Source organism: Macrobrachium nipponense, chromosome 7 (assembly GCF_015104395.2).
Source record: "Macrobrachium nipponense isolate FS-2020 chromosome 7, ASM1510439v2, whole genome shotgun sequence".
NCBI lineage: Eukaryota > Metazoa > Arthropoda > Malacostraca > Decapoda > Palaemonidae > Macrobrachium > Macrobrachium nipponense.
In genome coordinates this window covers 94727975-94740474 of record NC_061109.1, presented here as the reverse complement: position 1 = coordinate 94740474, position 12500 = coordinate 94727975, and the positions used below count along the sequence as shown (strand labels likewise).

General features: G+C 36.7%; 1 protein-coding gene across 6 annotated transcripts in view; it reads right to left on the bottom strand.

Moving 5' to 3' along the window:
* Nucleotides 1-12500, bottom strand: part of LOC135217354 (cytokine receptor-like) — a 219596-nt gene that overhangs the window by 178928 nt on the left and 28168 nt on the right. For 5 of the 6 annotated variants that reach the window (XM_064253188.1, XM_064253192.1, XM_064253193.1 and 2 more), the window contains exon 2: nucleotides 12020-12291. The exons of the other annotated variant lie outside the window; for it this stretch is intronic. The gene's annotated coding sequence lies outside the window, so the exon portion shown is untranslated. The remainder of the gene's footprint in view (nucleotides 1-12019; nucleotides 12292-12500) is intronic. 6 annotated transcript variants of the gene reach the window in all.

The following is a 12500-nucleotide window of genomic DNA, read 5'->3' as shown; positions in this document are numbered from 1 at the left end:
ATGTCAAGAACTTCGGTTGTCTGAGACGATGCATTGTTAACAAAAATATCAGCTGAATTTATCGTCTCACAGAGGCAAGTCGCAAAGTTAGAACAAAGTTTCTTGTGGTTCTACGATTCAGACAACATAAATGAACAGACACGTTTCCGTATATGACTTGACTCCGTATGGCTACTGTGATGACAAGACGGAAAACTATTTTTAAATAGTAATTTGTTCAATGTTTCACTGAAGTTAGGCTACATGTTCGATTCGTATACTGGTATTTCAAATGATGAACCAGTTATTCTGTTGGCCTCCCTTCCGTTCTTTTTAGTGCCTTGCTTGCACATCGTATATGAATGTACCAGAAGAAATTTTGCATCCCCATAGATAAAAACCAGTTAAGTCATAACTCCTACATATAATTCACTTTTCTCTCTTCAGTTTCTCTCAACGAATGCTTTCTATGTCAGTGGCGAGGCAAATGCGCCTCTCTCTCTCTCTCTCTCTCTCTCTCTCTCTCTCTCTCTCTCTCTCATAATAAAGCCCATTGTCATCTAAAAACGAACACATCACAAAATAGTAAACACAAATCGCGCTCGTTAAGTCATGAGAACATCTGCCAAAAAGGAAAGACAACTCTTCGTTCAAAAGGTGTCCCATATACAGACAGACAGTTACGGCACAGAGAATGGCTACGGTTATACATGACCACTGGATGATTGTTTTACAAAGAGCTTCTCAAATACGACGGACTTACGTACAAGCGTTCGGAACTAGGGCATCGTGGCATATCCTTCTCGCTGAGCGTTTATCGGTCGTTCAACAGAGCACCAAAACATCCTCCTCAGAGTTTCCCATTAGAATGTTCCAATCAACACAGCGCCATAACATCACTCTCATTAGCCCTGAACACTTGAGCTTCGTTCCGCGTCCCCGTAGTGGGGTTCCGTCAGTGCACCTCATGAGGTGAACTGAAGGCATTACTGAAGGTTCTTTGCAGTGTTCCTTCGGCCCATAACTGCAACTTATTTCATTCCTTTTTCTGTACCTCCATTCATAGTCCCTTTCTTCCTTCTTACTGTCCACCCTCTCCTAACAATTGTGTCATAGCGCAACTGCGAGGTTTTCGTCCTGTTACGCTTTTCAAACCGACCTTCTCTCAATCTCCCTTCCAGCACTGAATGAACTTATTGCTCCCAATGCTCAGCTTCCTTTCCAGGGCTGAATGACCTTATATGTCCTAGTGCTACGTTTCCTTTCCAGCACTAAATAACTTCATAGGAACCAGCGCTTAGCCTCTGGCCTAAACTATATTCCATTCCATTCCATTCATTCCACGTGGCGCTATGAAACCAATGTCACGGATCCCCACTAAATAAAAACATAATTCGCTTAGGACTAACCAAAGCTTCATTTAACAAAGCACATCAAAATGTTTCAAACGGTTTCCCAGTAAATAATTTCCGTCAACATAGCGTTCTCACTGATCCTATCTAATACTATTGGTTTCACTCTACGTACCAATAAAAAGCTTCTTGCGAAATAACGTCATGACATGTCTTAATTAACCCCACAAAAAAACTTTCTTATCCCTCCGAGTCCTTATAGGACCCTAATATCCTTCTCGCTGATATGAAATGTAGGACCTTAATATCCTTCTCGCTGATATGAAATGTAGGACCTTAATATCCTTCTCGCTAATATAAAATGTAGGACCCTAATATACTTCTCGTTGATATAAAATGTAGGACCTTAATATCCTTCTCGCTGATGTAAAATGTAGGACATTAATATCCTCGCTGATATAAAATGTAGGACCCTAATATCCTTCTCGTTGATATAAAATGTAGGACCTTAATATTCTTCTCGCTGTTATAAAATGTAGGTCCTTAAAATCCTTCTCGTTGATATAAAACGTAGGACCTTAATATCCTTCTCGCTGATGTAAAATGTAGGACATTAATATCCTCGCTGATATAAAATGTAGGACCCTAATATCCTTCTCGTTGATATAAAATGTAGGACCTTAATATTCTTCTCGCTGTTATAAAATGTAGGTCCTTAAAATCCTTCTCGTTGATATAAAACGTAGGACCTTAAAATCCTTCTTGCTGATATAAAATGTAGGACCTTAATATCCTTCTCGTTGATATAAAAAGTAGGACCTTAATATCCTTCTCGCTGATATAAGATGTAGGTCCTTAATATCCTTCTCGTTGATATAAAATGTAGGTCCTTAATATCCTTCTCGTTGATATAAAAAGTAGGACCTTAATATCCTTCTCGCTAATATAAAATGTAGGACCTTAATATCCTTCTCGTTGATATAAAAAGTAGGACCTTAATATCCTTCTCGCTAATATAAAATGTAGGTCCTTAATATCCTTCTCGTTGATATAAAATGTAGGTCCTTAATATCCTTCTCGTTGATATAAAATGTAGGACTTTAATATAATTCTCGCTGTTATGAAATGTAGGACATTAATATCCTTCTCGCTGATATAAAATGTAGGACCTTAATATCCTTCTCATTGATATAAAATGTAGGACCTTAATATCCTTCTCGCTGATATAAAATGTAGGACCTTAATATCCTTCTCGCTGATATAAAATGTAGGTCCTTAATATCTTAAAATGTAGGACCTTGATATCCTTCTCACTGATATAAAATTTAGGACCTTAATATCCTTCTCACTGATATAAAATGTAGGACCTTAATATCCTTCTCACTGATATAAAATGTAGGACCTTAATATTCTTCTCACTGATATAAAATGTAAGGCCTTAATATCCTTCTCGCTGATATAAAATGTAGGACCTTAATATCCTTCTCACTTATATAAAATGTAAGGCCTTAATATCCTTCTCGCTGATATAAAATGTAGGACCTTAATATCCTTCTCGCCGATATAAAATTTAGGACCTTAATGTCCTCGCTGATGTAAAATGTAGGTCCTTAATATCCTTCTCACTGATATAAAATTTAGGACCTTAATATCCTTCTCGTTGCTATAAAATGTAGGACCTTAATATCCTTCTCGTTGCTATAAAATGTGGGAACTTAATATCCTTCTCGTTGCTATAAAATGTAGGACCTTAATATCCTTCTTGCTGTTATAAAATTTAGGACCTTAATATCCTTCCCACTGATATAAAATGTAGGACCTTAATATCCTTCCCGCTGATATAAAATGTAGGACCTTAATATCCTTCTCGCTGATATAAAATGTAGGACCTTAATATCCTTCTCACTGATATAAAATGTAGGACCTTAATATCCTTCTCACTGATATAAAATGTAAGGCCTTAATATTCTTCTCGCTGATATAAAATGTAGGACCTTAATATCCTTCTCGCTGATATAAAATTTAGGACCTTAATGTCCTCGCTGATATAAAATGTAGGTCCTTAATATCCTTCTCACAGATATAAAATTTAGGACCTTAATATTCTTCTCGTTGCTATAAAATGTAGGACCTTAATATCCTTCTCGTTGCTATAAAATTTAGGACCTTAATATCCTTCTCGTTGCTATAAAATGTAGGAACTTAATATCCTTCTCGTTGCTATAAAATGTAGGACCTTAATATCCTTCTTGCTGTTATAAAATTTAGGACCTTAATATCCTTCCCACTGATATAAAATGTAGGACCTTAATATCCTTCCCACTGATATAAAATGTAGGACCTTAATATCCTTCTCGCTGATATAAAATGTAGGACCTTAATATCCTTCTCGCAAATATAAAATGTAGAACCTTGATATCCTTCCCACTGATATAAAATGTAGGTCCTTAATATCCATGTCACTCATATAAAATGTAGGACCTTAATATCCTTCTTACTGATATAAAATGTGGGGCCTTAATATCCTTCTCGCTGATATAAAATTTAGGACCTTAATATCCTTCTCACTGATATAAAATGTAAGGCCTTAATATCCTTCTCGCTGATATAAAATTTAGGACCTTAATATCCTTCTCACTGATATAAAATGTAGGACCTTAATATCCTTCTCACTGATATAAAATGTAGGACCTTAATATCCTTCTCGCTGATATAAATATAGGATCTTAATATCCTTCTCGCTGATATAAAATGTAGGACCTTAATATCCTTCTCACTGATATAAATATAGGATCTTAATATCCTTCTCGCTGATATAAAATGTAGGACCTTAATATCCTTCTCACTGATATAAATATAGGATCTTAATATCCTTCTCGCTGATATAAAATGTAGGACCTTAATATCCTTCTCACTGATATAAAATGTAGGACCTTAATATCCTTCTCACTGATATAAATATAGGATCTTAATATCCTTCTCGCTGATATAAAATGTAGGACCTTAATATCCTTCTCACAGATATAAATATAGGATCTTAATATCCTTCTCGCTGATATAAAATGTAGGACCTTAATATCCTTCCCGCTGATATAAAATGTAAGGCCTTAATATCCTTCTTGCTGATATTAAATGTAGGACCTTAATATCCTTCTCGCTGATATAAAATGTATTACCTTAATGTCCATCTCACTGATATAAAATGTAGGACCTTAATATCCTTCCTGCTGATATAAAATGGAGGACCCTAATGTCCTTCTCGCTGATACAAAATGAAGTGATCTTTGCAAAATACCACAGCATTCCTTTTCATTAGTCACAATGAATAAGAACTTCATTAGGCCTAATAAAATAAATCCTTATTCAGTACCAAATGTAAACACTTCATTCATTTCAATTACTACTACAGCATCAGCCTTACCTATTCATTATATAAGGAAAATAATATAGTATAGCACCCTGACAGTACTATAATTGCTCCTTGGTAACCACCGAACCATCTTTTTAATTCTCTTTTTTTTTTTTTTTTTTTTTCTTTTTGAGGAGGCGAGGTCAGATAAATACTGTATTTCCTTTGTAACTGCCTCGTAAATTCCGAAATGTATACTAGTATTGCACCAGGCCCGGTTATTGTACATGGCCCTAGGTTAGGTTAGTTAAGTCACATAGAGAATATTTTCAAGTAGATCCTATGGTTAGTTTTTACGAAATGGCGTCCCGCTTTTTTTAGGGAAGGTTCAGGTACTTGGCTACAGTTCGGGTTATATGCAACCGGCTCACAGTATAAAGACCAATGAATTAAAAGCGATAACAGTCTCCCCCATTAATGCGTCACAGATACCGCTGGGCCGTTGGTAAAATCTCTCTATAAAAAAATAATCTGTCAAAAACAATCCTTTCTACAACAGCCGTTTCATTTTATCTCTCCTTTCTCAAGTGCAAACAAACTGCTGATATTATAAACTTCAGGAAGTAGTACGTTACTGATGGTTGGTGAATCTCTCACGAACTTTCTCTATGAGAACACGGCAACTTTATTACCAACTTATACCCTTGATTTAAACATCGAATACTTGATAATTATCATTACCATTAACATATATGATATATATATATATATATATATAGAGATATATATATAGATACTATATATATATATATATATACTATATATATATAGTATATATATATATATATATAGATATATATATATACATATATATAATATATTTTATATATATATAATATATATATATATATATATATATATATATATATATATATATATATCTCTCAGAAGGATCCACAGTAATATCATGTTTATCAAGACGAGTTATATTGGTAGAACTATATACAATGTTCAGAGCTTTCGTCCATCCTTCTGCGGACTAACTAAATTTTTTATCACTAACTAAATTTAGTTAGTGATCAAGTCCACAGATGGATGGACGAAAGTTCTAATCATTGTATATCTTTCTACGAATATATTTCGTCTTGATAAACAAGAATATTATTGTGGATCCTTCTGTTTACTTAGAAGCACGATACGGTTTTTTTTTTTATTGCATATATAGTGTGTGTGTATATATATATATATATATATATATATATATATATATATATATATATATATATATATATATATATGTATGTATAAAATATAGTTCCAAAACCTCCCACTCCAGCAGAGCTGGAGCAGGGAAGTGAGAAGCTAAGAATGTAGAGGCTAAACCGCCGAGTCATCTCCGATACATTATTAGGGTTCTCCAGTCTTGATTGCTATTGTATTCGGCCGCGGATAATGAGATGGCGTGGACGCAAGGAAGTAAAAGAGAAACAAGTAAAAAGATGCGCCCAAGCTTCTTCGGTGCAATCGAGTTTTCTGTACAGCGTATAATCCTGTATAAAACTCACCCAGGGCCCAAGAAACTCTCACCACGGCCCATGAAACTCTCAGCAGCTGCCGGTAGTGGCCTGTGTTGTTGAACCTATTGCGGTGCCAGACGAACGATCATAGCTAACTAAACTCTTGAATAAAACAAAAACAACTGAGGATAGAAGGCTGGTAATTGGCATGTTTGATCATTGGACGGTGGAGGATCAACGCAATAATTTGCAGCCCTCTAGCCACCTCAAAGGTTTTCCTTTACAAAAAAACTAAAAATGGACAGGACGTATTCTCCTCTGACACCATAACAAATTTACTTGGCACAACGAGAAACCATTAAAAAACTGAGGCATTGTAAGGAATATGGGCCATGCTACAAATATGAACCAAATACCAATGATTGGAGATTCAACGGTGAAATGTCAAACACTTAATGATTTGATACAAAGAAAAAGTAAGTACATCTTAATTTTACCAGACCACTGCGCTGAATAAGAACTCTCCTAGGTCTAGCCCAAAGGATTAGATTTTTTTACGTCGCTAGGAATCAATTGGTTTCTTAGCAACGGGACCTAAAGCTTGCTGTGGGATCCGAACCACTTTATATCGCGAAATGAATTTCTAATCACCAGAAATATTCCTCTGATTCCGCGCTAGCGGTCGCGAGAGACGAACTCGGTCTCCAGACTGATATGTGTATGAGTATTTACGGAAATTATTTGATTTCAACGCGCCTAGGAACCAAAGAAGTATCTAAAAATAATCAATTACACTACGAAGAGTAAGTTAGCAGGTCACTTAAAGATAATAACAGGAGCACAATCAAAGTTTTGAATTTCAAAAATCTGAAATATTGTTTGTAGCACTTACCAATGTTTACTTAAATATCCAAAACGTAATGATTTCACTTCTCTCGTAATTCAGCGGTCTAAAATGATCTTAGCGAACATACACATACCAACACCATGAGACTAAACTGATCTAAAATTAATACGGAATACGCGGAAAACAGTTCATTTTCGGCTGCTTGCGTTCTGCTTTCACATATACAATGAAGCTCAGTTCAAAGCGAGTCAGCGACTCCTACTTTTGACGAGGGGGAATGCAGCCTATCTGCCAGCGCTTGCTTGCTCCCGCAAATGTCATATGAGAGAGAGAGAGAGAGAGAGAGAGAGAGAGAGAGAGAGAGAGAGAGAGAGAGAGAGAGAGAGAGTCTCTGTACAAAAAATTTTCTTGCGGTTCCGCTTTGATTTAGGTAGCTATTTACAAATGCTGATATAATCACACTTGCGCTGACGCACGCGCCAACATACAAACACACACACACACTCTCTCTCTCTCTCTCTCTCTCTCTCTCTCTCTCTCTCTCTCTCTTTGTATATGTATGTGTATATATATATATATATATATATATATATATATATATATATATATATATATATATATATATAATTTCCCTTACATTTACTGGTTTAATGTCGACATAAATGGGGAAGACAAAGCCAGAAGACTTCTAGAAGTACAATCCTGGTCATGCGCAATAAACCAAGGGGGAGCAAACAGCATGCACGCGGAGTGCAGGCGGTGAAGCCGAGAGAAAAGGCGACATCCGGCCTGTTGTGAAAGGGGCAACATATTGCAACGATGAAATTCGGGGGTGGTTCGGCCAAAGCAAGACACGTGGGTTACGAAATGACGCCGGAGAAACGAGGTATTAACGCGCTGATGATCATCGCCGCGCACGGAACCGTTCGTGAGACCGCAGGTCAAAATCATACGGGATTGGTTCCCCTTGCGTAAACGCCAAAGAGAATTCACCGCTTACGCAGATCATTAGAGACATGCTTAGCAAATTAACTAACAGTGAAGTATAACAGAAGTACTTCTTCATCGACATTACATTACTGGTTCATGCATAAATACTGGAGAGGTTTTGCGATAATCCCCTACACATTGACAGTTATGAATTCTAACTGTGATGTTCACTTTCAAAAGATTGAGTTAACATACTTTACCGCAATGGAAAAGATTAAGAAAAGGCGGGAATCCGATTTGATCAGCCTATATTACTACAATTGTTTTGTTTGAATTTCCATTGATCAGATCATGAAACCAGCTAAGAATTTAGTGGTTATAATATACATACATACATATCATATATATATATATATATATATATATATATATATATATATTATATATATATATGTATGTAGTATGTATAAAACCACTAAATTCTTAGCCGGTTTCACCATCTACGAATTGGAATTTAAATCAAAACACTGATAACAATGTAGGGTGATCAACTCGGATTGCCTCTTTTCTTATTCTTTTTCTGTGCGACAAAATATAAGAGCTAAATCTCAAGAAAAATGAATATCACAATAATATATTTTAGAATTCTTGAAAATCAAATCTCGTTTTGTGCAAGGCAGAACACAAGCGTTCGTATTCATGTGCTCATTTGCACCAAGCGCAATGCCCATATGCATCCATTAGGAAAATTCTTCGCTCCTCCTAATTAGAAAAAAAAAATATACCGGCTCCTTGCCTTCGCAAACGTGATAATAAACCGGACGGCAAGAGAGGGCGACGTAGAGAGACGAAGCCACTGGAGCGAAAACATCAGCGAAAACCGAGGTCTCGTCGCCCTTATGGGAAGGGATGGAAGGCCACAAACTCGTTCCTGGAACATGAATGTTTATGATGACTGAACAATCGGACATCTTTTTTTTTATTTTATTTATCTATATTTTTTTTAGCGGTCCTGACAGGCGTTGTAACTCACATAATTACAACGATGGCGGTGTCGGCAATACTGGGTTTAGGGCTCTCCAATCGGACGGAGGCTTATGCCCACACTGTTGCTCGGGCCCTACACTCCACCCACAGTGTAAGCAGGGCACGCCCATAGAAAGAGGAGGCTTTGTCTAGACAACGCTCAAACATTATTTTTCTGGGGAGAATATTCTGCATTCCTAACTGTGTCTGCCCAAGGTACTTTGAGTAAATACTTTGCAGGTTTTCGCATGGATGGTTCCCACGTGAAAAGACAATGTCCAAATACACGTCATGCAAAAATGGCTTATTTCTTCAGCTTCCTAAAATTTTATTCCGTTTCTCAATCTTCTTCATTACTTTCCAATCCACGTTTTTTTTTCCTTTATTCTCGGTAGATTTCTTGATTTCCCCAAGTTTGTCTTTCCCTTCTTCCGCATCATTACTCTCCCCTTTCAATGAGCACCGCGTTTTGATTAGACTTCGTTCTGAAACTGATCTTTTACAATTCATTTCATTTCCTCCTTCAAAGAAACCTGCTCTCCTACCCTTGTATTTTTATGTATAAACAATAAATATGAACAATTCTTAAGTAATAAGTCTTACTTGGGACCGATATAAGCATAAATATTAACACTCCTTAAGTAACGAGTTACCTGAAATTGATACTAACGTATGAACTATTATGGCCACCTTCTCAGGAGAAAAGCATCGGAGGAGCGAGGAGCCTCTTTCTCTGCTTCGTCTCCTCCCTGAGCCTTATGGCCCCGCGTACCAGAAAGGAGATAAGGCCTCCCTCTAAAAAATACTCCATTAAGCGATGCTCCTCTCCACTTTGACCAGGCAGGTCACGCCGACTCTCCGTGGGTTCAACAAGGGAACCTTATCACTTCGAGTGTATCCGGTGCAACAAGGGGCCCCGGATAACTGAGCCTTAAGAGACTGCTGCTGCTGCTACTACCCCCTGAAACCCCCATCCCCACCAGCAAACAGCCTTCAACCCCTTCAACCCTCCCCTTCATCCAACCTCCAAATCTATCGCTACCACTCTTGTAAACCGCAGCGCCACGCCGGCTCCAGTATATCTGCTGTATTCGTGGTTCATGTCCCGTTTACTTTTTTTCGTTTTTGGTTTTTCACTCATTTTCTTCGCCATAGTATTTCATGCGAGCATAAGAAGGTATGAAATGTCGTCGATTTACTTGGAGAGAGAGAGAGAGAGAGAGAGAGAGAGAGAGAGAGAGAGAGAGAGAGAGAGAGAGAGAGAGGTATAAAACATGCTGTCGATCCAATGTGGGCTACCAGCCTCTGAACATGGGTGAAGGACCATCAGATATTTGATACACGGCGCTGCCTCAAGCCAAGTCTTTCTTGCACGTTGATCGCGTTTCCCCATATGCACATACATCTCCAAATCGATTAGACACGGCTTACACAAAAACAGTAGAAATAAAACCAACGACACTTTGTTACGTAAAAATTCTAAAATGTTCATCAACCGAGAAAGTCTTCATGTGTTTCTGAAGGTAAAATATCAAAGAAAACAACACATGTAGGCGTACGACCCAATCCCAAGGACGGGTTTAAAGGTAGAACATTTCAGCGATGCCCATGCTCTTAAGAACCTTAATTTTGTCTAGAATATTACATCCATCATGTTTTATGGCCACGATGATTAAAGGCAAACAAACGATCCATGAAGCAACGTGGCAAATATAAAACACAACTGGAGTGGTTCTCAACGAAAGCTTTCATCAGCCTCGAGCAATCTACCTTATTGTTATGTCCACTCACACACACGTTTAATAAAAACCTAACGGTGCAATATTTATGTCTCCACAGAAAAAAAACAAAAAAAAACAAGACAAGCAAAGCCGTAATATGTATAACCTTGAACGCATGAGTCGCCTAAATGATTCTGTGTTCAGAACATGATTCTCCGTTTCTAGAGACTTCGCTCGCTCGTTTTAATGTTGGACTGCGGTCCAACCCTTCGTTCAGTGGTCGTGACAATAGCGAGTGGGTCTAGCCTGCTATTTTTCTCTTCTAGTATGGTTGATTTTATTTCTTACCCTAATGCGACGGCTGCTACCCCACTTCATCACAAGTATATATAAGCTATTACTGGAGTTCAACCGAATCCAAACTGCATATGGAACAAACTTGCTGGCTGCATGTGTGCTTTAGAGTAAACAAGGCAGGGTAACGCGTTACATTTCGAAAAACTAACATAAAAATAAGGAAAATAACGCCTCTAATTCCAAGCCATTACCAGACTAACCTTGTGAGTGCTACAAGCTTTGTTGCCTCCCTGTCAACAGTTGGCTTAGCGAATCACAAAGTCGACTTCAAAACGTTTGGTTCCACAGGATATAAGATCAAGGGATTTATTTCTGAGGTGAAGCAAATACCATGAATTATTATTGACAGAGCAGCTCATACTATACGTATTCAACCCTACGTTTGCTATCATAATCATCACTACGAACAACATACTCATCTAAATACGTGAGGAAAATTATACCATTTTTCTGCCAAGTTCTCATTCGAATAGTTGTGTTTAATGTAGTTCCTAAATTCTGTCAGGAAATAATAATAATAATAATAATAATAATAATAATAATAATAATAATAATAATAATAATAATAATAATAATAATAATAATAATAACAAAGAAATAACTGGTTTAGCTGTTCTTTGTTAATTTTTCAGAGCAAGCCCAATTAGGCATGAATACGAAATGGTATTAAAAAAAACAGTCGAAAAATAACACAAGTGAATTATGATCAAAGGAGTTAATTTCTCTGACTACTTACATAAGAAAATACACAAAAAGTATTGATAAACGTGATAAAAATATAGAGAATGTACTCATTACTTTTTTACCAGAATGGCGTTTTTATATATATACATGAATATATGTACAGATATATATATATATATATATATATATAATATATATATATATATATATATATATATAACTAAACAAGTGTCATGCACTCAGCTGCTGTAACTTACCTTCTTCCAATAGATGAAGGAAAAACTCAATGCTTAAGATCCAAAGACTTGTGGTGACCCGGATATAGCTTGAAGTGCTCCTTGCTTGCTTCACAATTCACTTTATTTTCTCTTTAATATTTTCTCTAATATTTTCTTCTATTCCACCAAAAACACAATACTGGTTCCAGACACTATTGACACTTTATAAAGATAAATTTTCCAGTGGTCTTGTGTAGCGTCCAAAAAATGAAATGAGGTCTTGTATGCACACAAAACTTATATTGTAATACCTGCAAGGGAATTGAGGCTTTAGTAAAACCAGTCACTTTCTACAAGAAAAAACTCCAATTCAACAGATGGTGCCAAAGACTAGCAGGCTTTAATCATTCACAGTTAAGAGACGCAAAAAATCAAAATGTGAGAGAAGTCATTGCATAGGAGGTCAATACTTTTTACAAATTATACATGCGATAAAAACGGTCTCATAATTATCTTTCTG